Below are 14,206 nucleotides of genomic sequence, written 5' to 3'. Positions count from 1 at the left end.
TTTATCGTGCGTGACATACAGGACATGCCCTGGTCCGTCAGAATCTCTTTCGGGATTCCAACTTGATAGATGACCTGAAACAGCGCTTGCGCTGCACTCATTACAGAGATAGAGCGCAGCGGCACTGCTTCGAGATAACGAGTTGCGTAATCCATCAGGACTAGCACAAAACGATGTCCCCGTGTGCCCTGGTGGAATGGTCCGATGAGGTCCATAGCAATCCTTTTGAAGGGGACCTCCATGAGTGGTAATGGGCGCAAGGGCGCCTTGGGGGTGGGCCGCCGGATTGACCAGCTGGCAGTCCGGGCAGACAGCACACCAGCGGCGCACGTCTGCCTGGATGCCCGGCCAATGGAAACGGACCATTACCCCATGTGGCCAGCCATGGGGTTGACGTGTTTTTCATAATTTCACATGTATTTATGAAATTAAATATGAAAAAAATGTACATTAACAAGCGTGTTAACTCAGTGTTTGTGAATCCATTGATATGAAGAGTTGAGTGTTAGGCCTACTGAAATTAGATTTTCTTATTTAAACGGGGATAGCAGGTCCATTCTATGTGTCATACTTTATCATTTCGCGATATAGCCATATTTTTGCTGAAAGGATTTAGTAGAGAACATCGACGATAAGTTCGCAACTTTTTGTCGCTAATAAAAAAGCCTTGCCTGTACCGGAAGTAGCAGATGATGTGTGCGTGACGTCACGGGTTGTAGGGCTCCTCACATCCTCACATTGTTTACAATCATAGCCACCAGCAGCAAGAGCGATTCGGACCGAGAAAGCGACGATTTCCCCATTAATTTGAGCGAAGATGAAAGATTTGTGGATGAGGAAAGTAAGAGTGAAGCAAGGAAAAAAAAAAATAGAAAAAAGAAAAGGCGACGGCTCCAGGCGGCGGCAGTGGGAGAGTTTCAGTTGTAATTACGCACATGTACTAGCATAGTTCTGGAAAATCTCTTATCTGCTTATTGTGGTAATAGTATTTTAGTGAGATTATAAAGTATCACCTGAAAGTCGGATGGCTGCGGAGAAAGCCAGTGTCTCTGAGAGAAGCCGAGGAGCCAAGATCACAGCTGCCTTTTTGAGCTGCAGGATGAGGTCGCGTAATCCACTCAAGTCTCCGGTAAGAGTCGAATTAATATCACAATTTTCCCATCCAAAAACTTGCTGGTTGACGTAGAGAAACATGTTCGCTTGACCGCTCTGTGTTAAAGCCTCACAACAAACAAAGAAACAAAGGCTGTGTTTCGGTGTTAAAGGCAGCTGCAATCCACCGCTTGCATTCTTATTTGACGTCTCCATTATTAATTGAATAAATTGCAAAAGGTTCAGCAACACAGATGTCCAAAATACTGTGTAATTACGCGATGAAAAGAGACGACTTTTAACCGTAAGTGGTGCTGGGCTAATATGTCCCCTCCAACCAATTACGTCACAAACCCGCGTCATCATTAAGCGACGTTTTCAACAGGAAACTCCGCGGGAAATTTAAAATTATAATTTAGTAAACTAAACCGGCCGTATTGGCATGTGTTGCAATGTTAATATTTCATCATTGATATATAAACTATCAGACTGCGTGGTCGGTAGTAGTGGGTTTCAGTAGGCCTTTAGTGGATCTGGTTTTGAAGGTAAACGCGTGTAGAAGACTACAGAGGATCAGGGGAGTTAAGAATATGCTCATTTGCAAGTTTGGAGGCTTTTTGCTGACATAATTGCACCATGTAAAGCCGGAATACACACACTGAAATATTGACCACCCTAAATCTATGGAGAATATCTACGTACAAACTAATTCCATTTGAACACAGCTAAAAAGAGCTTTGCAAATGTTAAGTTCATATGCGTGTTATCCTTTCAGTTAACAATTTAATACATGATCAATTTGAAAAAAAATGTTTTTGTCGTTAAAATTTTTTTGAGAAACAAGTGACTTCTGGGGGCTTCACGGTGGCAGAGGGGTTAGTGCGTCTGCCTCACAATACGAAGGTCCTGCAGTCCTGGGTTCAAATCCAGGCTCGGGATCTTTCTGTGTGGAGTTTGCATGTTCTCCCCGTGAATGCGTGGGTTCCCTCCGGGTACTCCGGCTTCCTCCCACTTCCAAAGACATGCACCTGGGGATAGGTTGATTGGCAACACTAAATTGGCCCTAGTGTGTGAATGTGAATGTGAATGTTGTCTGTCTATCTGTGTTGGCCCTGCGATGAGGTGGCGACTTGTCCAGGGTGTACCCCGCCTTCCGCCCGATTGTAGCTGAGATAGGCGCCAGCGCCCCCCGCGACCCCGAAAGGGAATAAGCGGTAGAAAATGGATGGATGGATGGAAGTGACTTCTGTTTGACGTGATTCCAGACTTCCAGGGATCTTCATTGGAATCCTTTTCTAGACCAAATGAATAAGAAATCATTTTGATATTTACCATGAATTGATTAAACAAGTTGAAAAACTTATTCGGGTGTTACCATGGGGCGGCATAGCTCGGTTGGTAGAGCGGCCGTGCCAGCAACTTGAGGGTTGCAGGTTCGATTACGGCTTCCGTCATCCTAGTCACTGCCGTTGTGTCCTTGGGCAAGACACTTTACCCACCTGCTCCCAGTGCCACCCACACTGGTTTAATTGTAACTTAGATATTGGGTTTCACTATGTGAAGCGCTTTGAGTCACTAGAGAAAAGCGCTATATAAATATAATTCACACTCACCATTTAGTGGTTAATTGTACGGAATATGTACTGAACTGTGCAATCTACTAATAAAAGTATCAATCAATCAATCTTCAACGCTACAACTGTGTTGTTTTGGCGGACTTCTCATATTGATAACATTTTCCTGTCTCAGTTATGTCTGTTCCTCATTCACAAAGATTTATTCAGCACCATAACAAATGGTGTTCCCGGCAGGTGGCACACCTAAACATTTAAAAAACAATCAGCCATTGATTCTGCACATGATGCATCATCGATTGATAAGTCTGGACAAAGCACATGGTGTCAACGATCAATACATTTCCAGCAGTCATCCAGCTGGCTCTGCTTTGTGTGGGCTTTGCATGTTCTCCTCATGAATAAGTCAGCCTTGTCCACTTGTCCTGTTTCCTCCTACGCTCTCAATCCGTGCTGGTGTAAAATCCTAGAGCCTCAGGTATACTGCTAGTTGGTGTGAGTGCAAATGTGTTAAATTGCCCAAAAAAAAAAAAGCCTGCAGTTGTATAACAGTCCAATCTCTACAAGATGTCAAACAGGCTATGTTAATTTCCTCATGTAACATCAGTGTGCACCCACGTAAAACATATGTCAAGAACTGCCTGCTTTCACCTACACAAAGTGGATCAAAATCTCACATTTGTATTTTTGCTGGAATTTCTGCATTGGCTGCAACAACAGCCACTGGTCCACCCTGCAATTTGTTTACACTACCAGGGTCGCTGAAGTAGGGGGGTAAGTGGTAGAGATGCGCGGTTTGCGGTCTCATCCGCGGAGTCCGCGGATAAACCGCGGGTCGGGCGGTTGACATGACGAAAAAATATATTTTTATTAGATTCGGGCGGGTGGCGGTTGAACCGTCCGGAAATATTTGATATGCATGGTTCTTTGATCGGTATCCTTTGCCATTCAAAGAGCCATTCAAGACCTGTGTCATAAAGCGAAGAAGATAACAAGAGACGCTATTATCCTCCTGAATGACTGCTGGTAGTCACCCAGATAATAAGTATTAGGGCGTCGTATGAAGCCATTGGCTTTGTCGCCTACTACAACATGTACGATCTGCTCGTCAGTCCAGCATCATGTTGTGTGTGGCTTCCACGGCAACACGCACACGACTGTAAGGCATACTGGGTGACACTGAGTACAGTAATGGTTGTGATATAAACAATTTTAACACTCTTAGTAATATGCGCCACGCTGTGAAGCCCCACCAATTAAGAACGACAAACACATTTCGGGAGAACATCCTCACAGTAACACAACATAAACGCAACACAACAAATACCCATAATCCTTTGTATTCATGACACTTCCTGACTATTTTATACACCCCGCTAGCAGCAAACCCCGCCCCCAACCTCAGCCCCCTCCCCGTGCATCGGTAAGGTGGGCGGGGTTGGGGTCGCGGGGGTGTAAAATATATTCAGGGGTGTCACGGATACAAAGGATTATGGGTATTTGTTGTGTTGCGTTTGTGTTGTATTACTGTGAGGATGTTCTCCCGAAATGTGTTTGTCAATCTTGTTGGGTGTGGCTTCACAGCGTGGTGCATATTAGTAAGTGTTAAAGTTGTTTATATCACAACCATCAGTGTACTCTGTATCACCCAGTATGCCTTTCAATCTTGTACGTGTGATTGAGGAAGCTTCACACAACATGTTGCCGGACCAACAATCACTACATGTTGTTGAAGGTGTCTAAGGCAATAGCTTCACAGCACGCCCATATTCTTGTAATCAGGATGAACGCTATTGGATATTTGCGAGAACGTTAGCGGCTCCAATTTTCATCCTTACTCTGTGAAGTAAGTTTACATAGCTCTGTGAGTGGTAAAGACGGACAACCTCGGATGTATTTCAGCGGGTGGTTGGCGGGCGGGTACGGTCCTGATAAAATGTTGGTTCGGGTGGACGGCGGGTGGATGACGACTTTTGTGATGCGGATGCGGGTAATATAATTGCCTATCCGCGCATCTCTAGTAAGGGGGGATGTTGTACTGGGGCCCCAAGCACAGGAGGGCCCCTGGGTTTTTGTAAGATTTGAAGATTTCATTTAAATACAGGTATATAGGGCGTAAAAACAATGTCAGGAATATAGCTGTGAGAGTTCCATTATGACATTGCTTGAATCAAATTAGGACAGGCTAAGACTATACCTACACCCCCCATCAAAAATGCTTTCAGGTTTGTTTCACCTGGACAGTGGAAAGCCCAGAGTCGTGTATACGTATACAGAGTATGGACAACTTAAAGGCCTACTGAAATTAGATGTTCTTATTTAAACGGGAATAGCAGGTCCATTCTATTATCATACTTGATCATTTCGCGATATTGCCATATTTTTGCTGAAATTATTTAGTAGAGAACATCGACGATAAAGTTCGCAACTTTTGGTCGCTAATAGAAAAGCCCTGCCTTTACCGGAAGTATGTGCGCGTGACGTCACGAGTTGCAGGGCTCCGCACATATTCACATTGTTTATAATGGGAGCCACCAGCAGTAAGAGCAATTCGGACCGAGAAAGCGACAATTTCCCCATTAATTTGAGCGAGGATGAACGATTTGTGAATTAGGAAATTGATAGTGAGGGACTAGAAAAAGAAAAAAAAAGTGACGCCTCCGGGCGGCGGCAGTGTGAGCGTTTCAGATGTAATTAGACACATTTACTAGGATAATTCTGGAAGATCCCTTATCTGCTTATTGTTTTAATAGTGTTTTAGTGAGATTTTAAAGATTGTAAAGGCATACCTCGAGGTCGGATGGCTGCGGTGAACACGCAGTGTCTCAGAAAGAAGCCCAGGAGCCAAGGTCACAGCTGACTTTTTTGACAGCTGCTGCAGGACGACGAATAATCCACTGATGTCTCCGGTAAGATTTATATCACAATTTCCCCATCCAAAAAGATGCTAGTTGACGTAGAGAAAACATGTTCGCTTGACCGCTCTGTTTCACAAAAAACAAAGAAACACCGGCTGTGTCTCGGTCCTAAAGACAGCTGCAATACACCGCTTTCCACCAACAGCATTGTTCTTTGTAGTCTCCATTATTAAATGAAGAAATTGCAAAAGATTCAGCAACACAGATGCCCAAAATACTGTGTAATTATGCGGTTAAAGCAGACGACTTTTCGCCGCGAGTGGTGCAGCGCTAATATTTCCTGACAGTCCGTGGTGTCACGAATACGCGTCATCATTAAAATTGCAATTTAGTAAACTAAAAAGGCCGTATTGGCATGTGTTGCAATGTTGATATTTCATCATTGATGTATAAATTATCAGACTGCGTGGTCGGTAGTAGTGGGTTTCAGTAGGCCTTTAACAACAGGCGCCATGTTCGTTACGGTACCAAGGATATGTACCTACCATTTACCATGAATTGATTAACGTGGACCCCGACTTAAACAAGTTGAAAAACGTATTCAGGTGTTACCATTTAGTGGTCAATTGTACAGAATGTGTACGGTCCTGTGCAATCTACTAATAAAAGTTTCAATCAATTAATCAATGTGCGGCTGTGCAATTATAGTTGTTCTGGCATTAGTTTTCCTGACAAAATAAACCAAAATAATACATCTAAATATACTTCTAAACATACTCGAGCAAATAAACTTGAAAAAAAAACATGCTTTTATTTCGCTAAAGTATAATTTCGGGGAAATATTGCAGCCATAGCCGATGCACTTCTCCACTACATTCATGCAGTGTTTAGTGACCAGCTGTTAGGAAGTCTTGGCGACTAACCCCAAGATGCAGAATTGGCAGGATTGTTGCAGGAAAACGTGATTTTATTGTCCAAAGAAAATGCAGGAAAACAGGAACCAGGAAACAGGCAAACTGGAGACAGGAAACAGGATACCAGGAAACAAGGAGAACGGGAGACAGCAATCAGGAACCAGGAAAGTGCTAACCATACTCCAGCACTGACTGGAGGGCGAGGCAGGCATAAATAGCCTCCGGCTGATTGGCACCAGGTGAAGCCAGGCTGTCAAACAGCCGCAGGTGAAGGGAAACAGCGCTCAGGGAGCCAAGCGGGAAACTCTATCAAAATAAGAGCGCTGACAGGAAATAAAACGCAAACACAGAGGAAAACTTAAAACATAACCAACCTGTCAGTGACAAGCCTAACACCAGCGGGCTCTCTAACTCGCTCCTGCCAGATAAAACTGATCAACCAAAAACAAATAAGTAATTACCCTCATTTTGCCAAAATCCTCAATAGATTTGGACCAACAGTTACAGCGAAAGTACGACTTTTGTGTGAAGTATGTCAACGTGGTGGCTGCCTCCAATGTGTTTACATATGCTTGTGCTTTTGCTCTTGGAATTGTTTATATTTTCCTTTGGTTTTATTGCGGTGAGTCTACATTACTTTTATAATCGCCATATCAACTTGAATTTGAACAAATGCTGTTTTTGACTGCAATGTGTATATATATATATATATATATATATATATATATATATATATACATATCCATCCATCCATCCATTTTCTACCGCTTATTCCCTTCCGGGGTCGCGGGGGGCGCTGGCGCCTATCTCAGCTACAATCGGGCGGAAGGCGGGGTACACCCTGGACAAGTCGCCACCTCATCGCAGGGCCAACACAGATAGACAGACAACATTCACACTCACATTCACACACTAGGGCCAATTTTAGTGCTGCCAATCAACCTATCCCCAGGTGCATGTCTTTGGAAGTGGGAGGAAGCCGGAGTACCCGGAGGGAACCCACGCATTCACGGGGAGAACATGCAAACTCCACACAGAAAGATCCCGAGCCTGGATTTGAACCCAGGACTGCAGGACCTTCGTATTGTGAGGCAGGCGCACTAACCCCTCTGCCACCGTGAAGCCCTATATATACATATATATATATATATATATATATATATATGTGTGTGGACATGTTTTTATTTTATTTGTTTATTTGTTTATTTTTTGACATTTACAATCCATTAATAATTGACTGTTGATTTGCTTGTAAGTTTATTACTAATTTTTAAAAAATAAATACAAAAAGAGTCTGTTAATTGTGTCATAAACATATCATTAACACATATTATATTATATACGTTTTGAGAGGAAAAAAATATACCTCAAAATTGTTATGGCGCAATGAACTATTTGTATTAGTGTTCCTTCTGTACTGATTTGTAATTTGCATATATGTGACCAAAACCACAAAATGTTGACAATGAAGGGCTTTATAAGAGTTGCAACACAACTGTACATATCCTAGAACATATTGATCAGTTTGAAATGCTTGCAGACTTTTAGGGATGTCAGACAGTTATAGACCAGTGGTTCTCTACCTTTTTTTTAGTGATGTACCCCTGTGAACATGCAAGTACCCCCTAATCAGAGCAAAGCCTTTATGGTTGAAAGAAAGAGAAAAATAAGTAAAATACAGCACTGTCATCCGTTTCTGATTAATTACATTGTATCATAGTGCAAAATATTGCTCATTTCTAGTGGTCTTTCTTCAACTATTTGGAAAAACAGATAAAAATTTAAAAAATAAACAAGTGATTCAATTATAAAAATAAAAAAATTCTACACATAGAAGTAATCCTCAACTTAAAGTGCCCTCCTGTGGGATTGTAATAGAGATCCATCCGGATTCATGAACTTAATTCTAAACATTTTGTCAGGGTTATTTGTTGTTGACGAACCCCAAGATGCAGAGATGGAGGCAGGCATGGAGTGAGCAAACATGATTTAATAAAGATACTAAGACAAATTCAAACAAAGGGTTCAAACCAAAAGCGCGCACGTGGGCGGATAATAAACAAAAGGCCTTTAGCATAGAAGCTAACAAGAAACAAAAAGGAACTTCACCATGGAAGCTAGAAGATAACAAACAGAAAAACTGGAAATAACTAATGGCTAACAAAAACAGCTTACTGCTACGGCGACCAGGACAAGATGTAGCATGACAGGTAATAGCTAAAATGATGCCAGACACGACAGGTAGCAAAGACACAAGAGTGACATGAGGCAACGACAATACAAATGACAATACAGGTCCGAATGACAATACAATGATCCAGCCACTGACACAAGACAAAGGAGGTACAAATAGGAGCCGGCTGATTGGCAACAGGTGTGGCCAGATGCCATGTAGCCGCAGCTGAAGGGGATTGCAGCACTCAGGGAACAAGATAGGAAGCTGACAAAATAAGAGCACTAGACAGGAACTAAGGACAGGAAACACTAAACACACTGAAGAGGAACACAGCACTCAGGGAATAAGACAGGAAGCTGACGAATTAAGACCACTTGACAGGAAATACTAAACACAGGAAACAGACAAATGCCGAGGAAAAAACTAAAACATAGACAAACTGTCAGGGGCAAGCCTGACACAATTCTTCACAAAAAAAGAAATCTTTAACATCAATATTTATGGAACATGTCCACAAAAAAATCTAGCTGTCAACACTGAATATTGCATTGTTGCATTTCTTTTCACAGTTAATGAACTTGCATTCATATTTTGTTGAAGTATTATTCAATAGATATATTCATAAAGGATTTTTGATTTCTTGCTATTTTTAGAATATCCTAAAAAAAAATCTCACGTACCCCTTGGCATACCTTCAAGTACCCCCATTTGAGAACCACTGTTATAGACAACGTAGAAATATCTATGAACACTTTAATTCATTTAAAAATGAGCCTGTCTATGGAGACTTGAAACAGTTTTCTGAGAGTTGAGTAACAATAATTGGAGACATGTTATAAAAAAACATTGTGTACATAAATCAGTCATGTCCAGAGTAGATGGTAATACATTGTGTATAAGTTGTGTTCAAGAAGGTCAGAGATCGACAGTTTCAGTTGTCAAACCTCGCACAAGAAACTGTTGCCATGGGCACTCCAGCCTTCCCGGCGATCACTTCTCATAATTGTATTATTTCTGGGCTGCGGGAAAAGCAATGTATATGCTTACCACAGTGTTTGTGATTGCCGCAGCCCCGTGATGCCCAACAGGGCATGTCTATGCTTCTAAACACTCTTCAATTAAAACTGATCTTTGATGAGTAAGTGCAGTGTGTGTTACAGGTCTTAGTTTGAAAACCCATAATCAGTTATTTATGTCCACTGTTCAGGACGGGTCTGTCGAAACAGAAATGAATGAATGGGACATTGCAGCAATGTCTTCTCGGTTCCAGCCTCCTCAGCTGAATTTATTTGCATTCCATTAATGAGTATTGACTTTTTTTTTCTTTGTATTCCAGTACTTCACATCATTATACCCCCAAATAAACTCCCATTCACAGTTGTAATTTCAGGATAAGACACACTTCTCATTAATAAACAACTTTTCTTTAATAGTGCATATTCAACTATGTGCAAAAGGAGTAGTACATTGCTACCAGTGAATTAGACCAGTGTTTTTAAACCTTTTTGGAGCCAAGGCACATTTTTGTTCATTGAAAAAAATGCGGCGGCACACCACCAGCAGAAAACATTAAAAATATAAACTCAGTAGTTGATATCCATCTTCCATCCATCCATCTTCTACCGCTTATTCCCTTTCGGGGTCGCGGGGGCGCTGGCGCCTATCTCAGCTACAATCGGGCGGAAGGCGGGGTACACCCTGGACGAGTCACCACCTCATCACAGGGCCAACACAGATAGACAGACAACACTCACACTCACATTCACACACTAGGGCCAATTTAGTGTTGCCAATCAACCTATCCCCAGGTGCATGTCTTTGGAGGTGGGAGGAAGCCGGAGTACCCGGAGGGAACCCACGCATTCACGGGGAGAACATGCAAACTCCACACAGAAAGATCCCGAGCCTGGATTTGAACCCAGGACTGCAGGACCTTCGTATTGTGAGGCAGACGCACTAACCCCTCTGCCACCGTGAAGCCCAGTAGTTGATATTGACAGTAAAAAGTTGTTGTTGCAAATGTTGGATATGAATTCAAACCATAACCAACCATGCATCACTATAGCTCTTGTCTCAAAGTACTGTCACGATCTATCACATCACGCTGAGTTTTTTAGGGTTTTTCTGTGTGTAGTGTTTTAGTTCCTGTCCTGCCTTCCTATTTTGGTGGCCTTTCCTGTTTTGATGGTATTTTCCTCTAGCAGTTCCATGTCTTCCTTTGAGCGCTATTCCCCGCACGAGCTTTGGTTTAGCAATCAAGTCTATTTCAGTTGTGCGAACGCTATCCTTCTTTGTGTGGAAATTGTTGATTGTCATGTCATGTACGGATGTACTTTGTGGACGCCGTCTCTGCTTCTCACGCTGTAAGTCTTTGCTGTCGTCCAGCATTCTGTTTTTGTTTACTTTGTAGCCGGTTCAGTTTTAGTTTTGTTTTCCATAGCTATCCCTAAGCTTCAATGCCTTTTTAGGGGCCCTCGCCTTTTGTTTATTTTTGGTTTAAGCATCGATACGACATTTACAAAGCAATTAGCTACCTGCTGCCACCTACTGATATGAAAGAGTATAACATGGTTACTCTGCCGAGCTCTAGACAGCACCGACACTCAACAACGGCACATTATTTGCAGATTATAAATAGTGGTTTGCATAAAATATTTTTAACCCAAATAGGTGAAATTACATAATTTCTCAAGGCACACCAGACTGTATTTCACGGCACAGTGGTTGAAAAACGCTTATACTAGACACTGCTTGAGTATCAACATGCATTAAAATAAAAGGCTTACAAAAATGTAAGCCTTTTATAAGCCCAAAGTGCTTAACATTACAGTAGGAAAGGGATTTATATGGCACCGTTTTCAAGGTTTGCCTGACACATGAAACATACATTGGGGGGTGCACTGCCAATTTAAGCCACCAGATGGTTGTAGAGTTCTGAATATATTAAAATGTATTTTGTGGCAACTCCAACTTTCTTTGACCACAGCACCAGTTGCTATGTAGAGTGTCGCCTTCCATCATTTTTAGCAGACTGCATTGCGAAATGATTAAGCCCCCCAAATTGCTTGGTTGTATATGACGTCACATCCATTTTTCCTATTCTCGGCTTAATTCACACGATGGTCAAGTATCTTTAGCAGAGCATTAAAACAAGTGCGAGTGAGTGTACCATTTGAGCAGAAAATGGCATATTATTGATCTGTATAAGATCTGTATCAGAGGGTGTTCCTTTCATTCAAATAGAGCGATACACATACTTGCCAACCCTCCCAGATTTTCCGGCAGACTCCCGAAAACCTCCCCGGAGAAAATTTCTCCCAAAAATCTCCCAAAATTCAGTCGGAGCTGGAGGTCACGCCCCCTCCAGCTCCATGCTGGAGTGGGGACAGCCTGTTTTCACGTCCGCTTTCCCACTATATAAACAGCTTGCCTGCCCAGTCACGTTACAACATCTACGGATTTTAATAAAAAAACTGCACACACAAGGAGACGAAGCAGAAGAACGAGGAAGTTACAGCCATGGCGACGCCGTCTGTAATAGAGTGATCTATGTTGTCTGTTGCCATCTCCTAGTGAATGTTGGCTATAGCGTTATGGGGTTGCTTTTTAATTGGCCAACGATTTATGTGGTGTTGCGCACCTGACGGCAAGTGAGTGAGTCTGTTCGGATTCCTGAAGCCCACAGTAAAGAGACGTAACATCATCACCTCACCTCGTTATTGACTCCAACCCAATATATTACACCGTCAACGAGCAAAATAAAGAAATATGCTTGCAAGTTCCAAAACGAATGGAAACAAGAATTTCAGTTTATCCAGGAGAGTTCGAAGGGGAAGGAGTATGTTGCCTGTAAATTTTGTAGAACAGACTTCTCCATTGAACACGGTGGCCGCACGGATATACTCAGTCATGAACGGTTAGCAAAGCACAAAGCGTCCGCAGCGCACCATCGTTCACAACCCAGTATTACGAGCCACCTCGCAAAATGTTGTAACTTATGCTGAGACAAAGATGGCTATGCTGATAGCTGGAAGCAACATCCCGTTCTCGCTGGCCAGTGCGCAAATTGCAGAACAAAGTTTACTCAAATAGTGAAAGGTAAGTGTTGTTGTTGTTGTTGTTTTAGTAACCAGCAAGCACAGTACAGTTAGTAGAACAACTGTGTTTTTATTACTGTGTATTTGAAAGGTGCCGTCTGAAATTCAACTATTTATTGTATTTATATATATAATAAAATAAATATATAGAGCTAGTCAAATTTATATATATGAAAAACTTGAGTTGGTGAATTGGCTGTAAATATACTCCTCCCCTCTTAATCAAGCCCCCCGCCCTGACCACGCCTCCGCCCCACCCCCCACCTCCTGAAATCGGAGGTCTCAAGGTTGACGAGTATGGCGATACATCACTTCTCATCAGTGCATAAATTAGTTTATCCCAAGAGAGTTACGTATGTGATAATAAAGTACTGTTTACGTGTTGATGTACCCTTTTAAAAAGCTGAAGTCTACCCCAAACGACAACTTATGTTTGCCAAAGTGATTCAAAGTAATGTATTGATATCGACACATCTCATCCGTGCATCTCCTAAGGCAGGGGTGCCCATTACGTCGATCGCGAGCTACCAGTCGACCGCGGGGGGTGCGTCAGTCGATCTCGAGCCAGGCTTTTAAAAAAAATAGACCTAAAAATTAGTGATCATCACTCTTCACCAAGACGTCACTTAAATGACATTCACGGTACCGGAGGGTCTTGTGAGATGACGCTGGCTGCTGCAAGATCATTATTATTAAAATATGACCGAGAGGAAGGCGAGAAACACTTTTTATTTCAACAGACTCTCGCGCCGTACCTTCCGTCAAAACTCTAAAGGCCGACTGCACATTTCCTATCTTCACAATAAAAGCCCTGCTTCATGCTGCCTGCGCTAACTAAATACAGAGTCTCGGAAAACTGGCGTGCACAAGCGATCCCTCAGAAAGCTGGCGTGCACATCACTTGTGCACGCCAGCTTTCCGAGACTCTTATTTTGTTAGCGCAGGCAGCATGAAGCAGGGCTTTTATTGTGAAGATAGGAAATGTCCAGTCGGCCTTTAGAGTTTTGACGGAAGGGACGGCGCGAAAGTCTGTTGAAATAAAAAGTGTTTCTCGCCTTCCTCTCCGTCATTTTTTCATAATGATGAACTGGCAGCAGCCAGCGTCATCTCACAAGACCCTCGGATGCCGTGAATGTCAATCAAGCAAGCTACGGAATTTGCCGCCAATGTTTTTCTTGTAAAGTGTATGGAAGCTGGATGAATTAGATGCCAAAAAACAACCACTTTCATTTGGTATTGTACAGAAAGGACAACTTTTTTTCTCCTCCATTTGAAAATGTGGGCGTTATCATCATTACTGTCTGATTCCAATCAATGCAAGTCATCAGAATCAGGTAACACACCAACTTATATTCTTGTCTTCGTGAAAGAAAGACATCTATATGTGTTACAGATGCTTGTATTATCATTAAACACATTTAACTTGTTTACAAAAATATCTCCTTCATAAATAAATAAATATAAATGATATATATAAATGAGGTAGATCCCCTCG

Source organism: Nerophis ophidion, linkage group LG05, assembly GCF_033978795.1.
Source record: "Nerophis ophidion isolate RoL-2023_Sa linkage group LG05, RoL_Noph_v1.0, whole genome shotgun sequence".
Taxonomy (NCBI): Eukaryota; Metazoa; Chordata; class Actinopteri; order Syngnathiformes; family Syngnathidae; genus Nerophis; species Nerophis ophidion.
The sequence above is the reverse complement of the archived record's forward strand: the minus strand, read 5'-3'. Positions refer to the sequence as shown.